The sequence below is a fragment of the Macrobrachium nipponense genome, chromosome 31 (genome assembly GCF_015104395.2).
Source record: "Macrobrachium nipponense isolate FS-2020 chromosome 31, ASM1510439v2, whole genome shotgun sequence".
NCBI classification, from domain to species: Eukaryota; Metazoa; Arthropoda; class Malacostraca; order Decapoda; family Palaemonidae; genus Macrobrachium; species Macrobrachium nipponense.
This window is the reverse complement of record NC_061093.1, coordinates 61,406,050-61,412,967: the sequence shown is the minus strand read 5'-3', so window position 1 is coordinate 61,412,967 and position 6,918 is coordinate 61,406,050.

The following is a 6,918-nucleotide window of genomic DNA, read 5'->3' as shown; positions in this document are numbered from 1 at the left end:
AATGGTAACACAAAAAAAGGTACTTACGTAAACATATAACGAAATCGCAATCACAGAAGAAGAAGAAGAAGAAGAAGAAGAAGAAGAAGAAGAGAGAGAGAGAGAGAGAGAGAGAGAGAGAGAGAGAGAGAGAGAGAATCCATGTCAGTCGAGACACGGAAAACAAGGGATTAGAGAACTCCGCTCCGTGGGCAAATGATTTATGGGTTCTAATAGTGTGTGGTGGCTTGAGCTCTCGTGGGCTGCCAAGTGGTGGATTACAGCCACTTTTTGAGAGCCAATAACAGTTGGATGTTAATGAGATTTATGTTCGTATCTGGATGTTCACATGATAGTGATTTCAACTTACGTCTCGTCGTTAGAGGCCGTTTTATAAGCTTATTAATTTCTAATTGCTGCGCGTGTTCGTTCGTAAACCCCTTTCCCTATTTTACCTTATCATTATTATTTTCTTTCTGATGGCAGAGGGACTCATAAAAACCTCATTGGCTGTAGAGGACGGTTAGTCTTTTAATAAGGTGATTACACCTAGAGATTACCAGGTTACTCAAAGACAGATTACAACAGTTTGATGTTTACTATATTTTAAGTTTGTACAGATTCTTTTTCTTCGAAACCGCAGTTACTACTGGCCGTCATTATAGTTGGTTAGTTTATTGATACAATATTATGATAAATTAAGCCAATAACAAAATTTATACGAAAGTGCATTGATTTGATTACAAAATCATTAAGACCAAAACTCAGTTTTTACTATATAGTTTGTAAAACAAATTATTGAAATGTCTATAATAGCTGTCTGTCTGTTCACACCATTGCTGTTAGCCCTCAGATCTTAAAAACCACTGAGGCTAGATAGCTGCAAATTGGTATTTTGATCATCCACCTTCTAATTATCAAACATACAAAGTTGCAGCCCTCTAGCCTCAGTAAGTTTTATTTCATTTAAGGTTAAAGTTAGCCATTATCGAACATCAGGCACTGCTATAATGCCAGCAACACAGGCCACCACTGAGTCGGGACTGAAATTTTCATAGGTCTCGACTGAGTGTTTCTTCGGGCCGTGGCTGAGAGTTTTATACAGCATTATACGCTGTACAGAAAACTAGACTGCTCCGAAGAAACTCCGGCACATTTTTTCCTTGTTTTCATAGTTTGTCCATAATAAAATGCCAAACATAAATAGAATTGGATAGCCTATCAGACCTACGGAAAGGTATGTAACTTCCTGAAACTTATAATTCATCGTATCGATCTTCATGACCCATAGTCTTCTCCGGTCTTGCGGAATTTGCTTTGAAACTGCTGAAGTTATTAAAGGTAAATAATAATAATAATAATAATAATAATAATAATAATAATAATAATAATAATAATAATAATAATAATAATAATAATAATAATAATAATAATAATAATAATAATAATAATAATAATACTCCTCACTAAGTATAGAATTCCAATATAATCATAATAACTGCAGCGACATAAATTATAAAATAATGATATTGAAACTAACAATTACAAAATTTACTTTGTAATACCGCGTCGACATACATATCTTCTTTAATATTTACCATCGTTACTATTTGTTAAGTAAACATCTTCATTCAGCAATAAGCCAGGACTGCTGGTTTCTATTTTTTATTTTAATTTTATCCTTTATCGTATTTCTCTCATCTTCGTTAATTAAGATTCTCTCTCTCTCTCTCTCTCTCTCTCTCTCTCTCTCTCTCTCTCTCTCTCTCTCTCTCTCTCGAATTCATCAGTGCATACAAAGAATCACCTCAAGGAATTCCAGATCCACTCGACAGAAGAAGTCCCACTCGAGCTTAATTCTCTCGCTCTTTTCTCTCAGTTCTCGAGGAGATCCAGCTCCAGCTCAGCCCTCCTTGACGGCCATCAGCATTCCAGCCCTCAGCTTCATTCCATGGCTTAAGCCCACCCACAAGAGCCGTGGTGGGGCTTGGCGTAGCACCATCGCCTTCCCATAACAGACCCTTTTGTCCGGCAATTATAGGCGGCGTGGCTAATGGTCGTCGAGGGCTGGTAGTCACACCAGCCTGGGAATTGAGCTAATTGCCAATCTTCGGCTGTTCCAGAGCTTCTCTCGACCCCAAGTTCCAGACTCCTGGAACGATGGAGGAGCCCGGGGAGGGGGGAGGTTGAATGAGGAAGAAGGAGAGAGAGAGCGAGAGGAGACAGAAATGAAAGAGGCAGGACCTTGCAAACTTTTAATAAGAAGAAAGAAAGGAGACAAAAAAGGAAGAGGAGAGGACATTGCAACCTTTTAATAAGAAGAAAGAGAGGAGACAGAAAGGGAATAGGAGAGGACTTTGCAACCTTTCAAGAAGAAGAAAGAGAGGAGACAGAAATGAAAGAGAAGAAGACCTTGCAACCTTTTAAGACGAAGAAAGAGAGGAGACAGAAATGGAAGAGGAGAGTACTTTGCAACCTTTCAAGACGAAGAAAGGGAAATGAAGAATAGATGGAGGTGGGAGATATCGCCTATAATCCTGTCAGTTCGTTTGTTTCTCCTTCGAGCTGACGTAAGGAAATGAATCAGAGGTATCATTTTCAGAGACGCTGGGTCAGGGAGGCATTTCCTAGGCTTTGTTTATTGGACAGACAGAAGATATTATATGCGACAGAAACTCCATCAATCACCGCGATGCCCGTCACAAGAATAGACGGTTCCTGAAATTAAGTATCACAAATCATACGCCTTCGATTCCTTTATCGGTTCTGTTTCGTGTTGTTCAAACAGTCATATGCAACGTGATTTAAAAGCGCAAAAGTCAAAACTAATTTTGGCTAAGAATTTCTATCTGGGAAGAATCCATCTTCCAAATGAGATATCTATTATAGCAGATATACATCGCGTAAATAACGGGAAATTCTGCTAAAACAATGGCCAAGTAATGGAGAAACTGGTAAAGTCTATGTTGCAACAAGGACCATGGACCAAGTAATTACATAATAGAACCTTTTCGTCGGCAATTACAGGCAGTAAAGCTAATGGTCACCCTGGGAGTTGGCTGGGAGAAGGAGGTGAGAAGTCCGGGAAAAGAGAGAGAGAGAGAGAGAGAGAGAGAGAGAGAGAGAGAGAGTGAGTCCGGAAAAGAAATGAAGGAAGGAATCGGATTGAATAGGTTTTATTCTCGAGTTCTTCCAATTAAAGGTGAAAGTTGATTGATTATTTGAGTGAGCATTGATTAAAAACGTCTCATAACTGAAGTCTGTATGCCCGGATGACGTAGGAATGTATATACGATGGGTGTGATATTGTGATATCTTTATTTACTGCCTTTCTAATTTATTTTGATTTATATTTCCTAATTTGAGGATGTGCGAATCAAATATTTCTATCTTGTTGCTGAGGAAACGAAGGGAAGAGACTGATAATAGCCACTTTTTAGGTTCTACTGAATATATTTTAATCTCTTTCATCTATTTTCAGCAGTTGAATGTCATTTTTGCTGAATTTGTATTTGTGTAAATATTTTCTTTAGATGGTTTGTTAAGGCCTGTCCACATCAGGAAACATTGTTTATAAACAATGTTTCCTAGCGTGGACAGGCCTTTAGACGTTATTGTGTGTAGGTCAAGACACTAATTTGAGACCAAAGGATGAGAAATAAATACTACATACATACATACATACATACATACATACATACATACATACATACATACATACATACATTTTGGATGCAGAAATGCATGTAAATATCTGTACTTACAGCCTTAGATTTTTATCAGTGACCAATCACATACACTAACAAAGATGTCGGCATTCAGCAACAAACAAACGCTCTTATCTGTAACTTGAGCCGCAAACAGATCCTTTACTTTTCTGCCAGGACCCATATCATTTCAATTAGTTTCATCTGACAAATTTTGAAGGATATCGTATGAATGATGAATGACCTCGTCCCGTCCGTCTCCTTTGGAGGTCACTTGATGTCCCTTGGGAGGGGGAGGTCTTCAGAGGTCGGCTCAGGTCACACTGTTACGCTTCATTTACTTATTTAGTCATTAGCTACGGTGTGGGCACCGCGGACAAATTGTCCCTGTCACCTGAAGACTTTATACGATAATAATTTGCATGAGTAACTTCTGGAAACTAGGTATGATCAACAATACTATAAAAAAAAAATCGTTTCTTCTCTCTCTCTCTCTCTCTCTCTCTCTCTCTCTCTCTCTCGTAGCTTGGGTGATTGCTTAAAGCATGCATAGACAAACTCCTTATAATGTGAGGATGTCGAGAAGTCAAGCAAGAGAGGTCACTGTGGTGGTTGTTTTAGATTAAGCTGACCTTATGCCAGCACGGGCTCTTGCTCATAGAGCAACCCGTCATGTCACTGTGGCAATAAAAAAGAGCTGAATCGGAGAAACTGAGAGGTGATGGAAACTGACGGGGAGAGAGAGAGAGAGAGAGAGAGAGAGAGAGAGAGAGAGGTTCTACCTCTTCATTCTTTCTATCTTTCCCATTGCTGCAATCCACGACAATCAATTCATTGCGAAGGAAATGAATTAATAAGCAGATAAACATAGGCACACTGGATTCTGTATGGGACTAGGTCATTCGTTCCTCCTCGGTCCATAAAGCCAATGGGCCGGAGAGAGAGAGAGAGAGAGAGAGAGAGAAGAGGGAGAGAGGGAGAGGGAGACAGAGGAGAGACTGGGGGGGCTTGGGGGGGGCTTTGTGATTAGTTATGCATACTTTTTGTAGCCACAACTGTAACTGTGTATATACAAAAATTAACTACAGTAGTTCCAGCGCACTAATAAGTTCCAGACAGTAAAAATGCAGTAAATGTTTAAGATTATTAGATCAATTAACTTTATAACTACACATCACTGGTACTGGTGGTCATCGACTTCAGGTAAATGAAGATCAGATCCTTCGAACGGAGAAGTTACGTCTGTAACGCCATAGACGACCAGAGTTTGACGTGAGTCATGGGATCTCTCTTCTCTCTCTCTCTCTCTCTCTCTGAAATTCTTGCAACACATTCGTGTGTTTCGAAAAGCCATAAAAGGCGTTTCGTAATTGGTCACTGGTTACACAGAATGTTAGTTTTCACGATCATCTTCTTTTCCTTCTTCTTCTTCTTCTTTCCATTTCCTTTTCCCGTAACGAATTCGGGTAAATACGCAATGTTTGAGCAATATACTTAATGCAAGGATAATCGACTTTAAATTCTTACATTTTTATTTTCACTTTGTTAGGAACCATTTACCTTCGATTAGAAGTGCAAGGACTATTGTAGAATTTACTTTCGTCTCGAACAGTAAAGATCTTAGTGTAATTATTATAGCAATAATTAGCACGTCAACACCAGGGCGTATTTCCATGAGTTTCGAGGGTTCAGACAACTCATAGCTGAAGTACCAAAGTTTCAAACTGTAATCGAAAGTATTGGTGAAATCTACTGAATATATTATCAGTTTGACAATAATATTTCAGGAAGCGTAGTTCAGATATAAAGCGTCATATTAAAACACTCTGTCCTTTGAACGGATCAGTGTGAAAAAAAAGATAGAGACAGGGAGGGGTGACCCACTGAACCACATTGCAGTAGTACATGACCTGCAGTGTCACTTATCAAAATTCCAGCATTGTGGGACATCAACATTCAATCTTGAAAGGTACAGGGAACGTACCTAACAGAAAGAATTGTCACCAGACTAGATATTCTTCGATGCCAAATATGTAAATTTTCATCAGCTGACCTTAATCGTATTCCTCTCCTGAATATCTACCAATAATCCCACCCTCCCCCATCCCTATCCCTGTATCCATAGCATTCCCGGATGACTCAATATCCCCCCTATCCTGAACAGGAAAACAGCCATCCATCTCAGCTGCCCAATGAGAAGAGGTGTAATTATACAAAAATAGAGGGACGCGATTGAAGGCATGTACTTTATCCGAGGAGCCCTCCTGCTCCTCTTTGTGCCCTCTGAATAATAACAACAATTATACGAAATTCTCACCCAGCCCACTTCAAGGAAAGAGAGAGAGAGAGAGAGAGAGAGAGAGAGAGAGAGAGTCTCTATTGTTGACCTATCCCCCATCCTCCGATACCAAGGGACACCCTCTATCTTTTCAGAAAGTAATGGATGCAGCCACCCAAGGGCACTATATATTCCCACCCCAGGGTCTGCCCGAAGTCCTTACCTATAAGGACCTCCCCGAGGATCTCTCCCAGGGACTCCCAAGGTAAAGAGAGGGACTCCGCCCCCATACAGTACTGAATGGTCTTGTCGGGTGTAATTTAAAAAAACGGTCCTTTTAATTAGAAAACACAGTCCCATAAGTTGATTTGTCTGCTGAGAGGCAAATGGGCAGGGACCAGAGGATGGGAACATTATATATATATAATATAATCAATATATATATATTATAGATATATATATATAGATTATATAAGTAATATATAATAATGACATTATATAGAATTACATTATATGGATATTATCTATATATATATCTATAATACATATATATATTATATATATATATATTATATATATATATTTATATATATATATTAGATAATATATAGATATATAATATAGATATTATATTATATTATATATATATATTAATATATACATAATATTAGATTAATATATTAATAGTTATATATATACATATTATATTATATTATATATATTACATTATATGATTTTTGAAACGTTTTAGCCATGGCCAAAAGATCAATGCAAATATATTTCATGGATTTTTTTATCGTAATGTACAATTAAGTTATATAATTATCATAAATTGCATTTATATAGGAAGATAAAATTTACATTCACAGTGTAAAACAAGGAATTTTTTTTTTTAATAAATAAATATATATATGTATATATATATATATATATATATATATATATATATATATA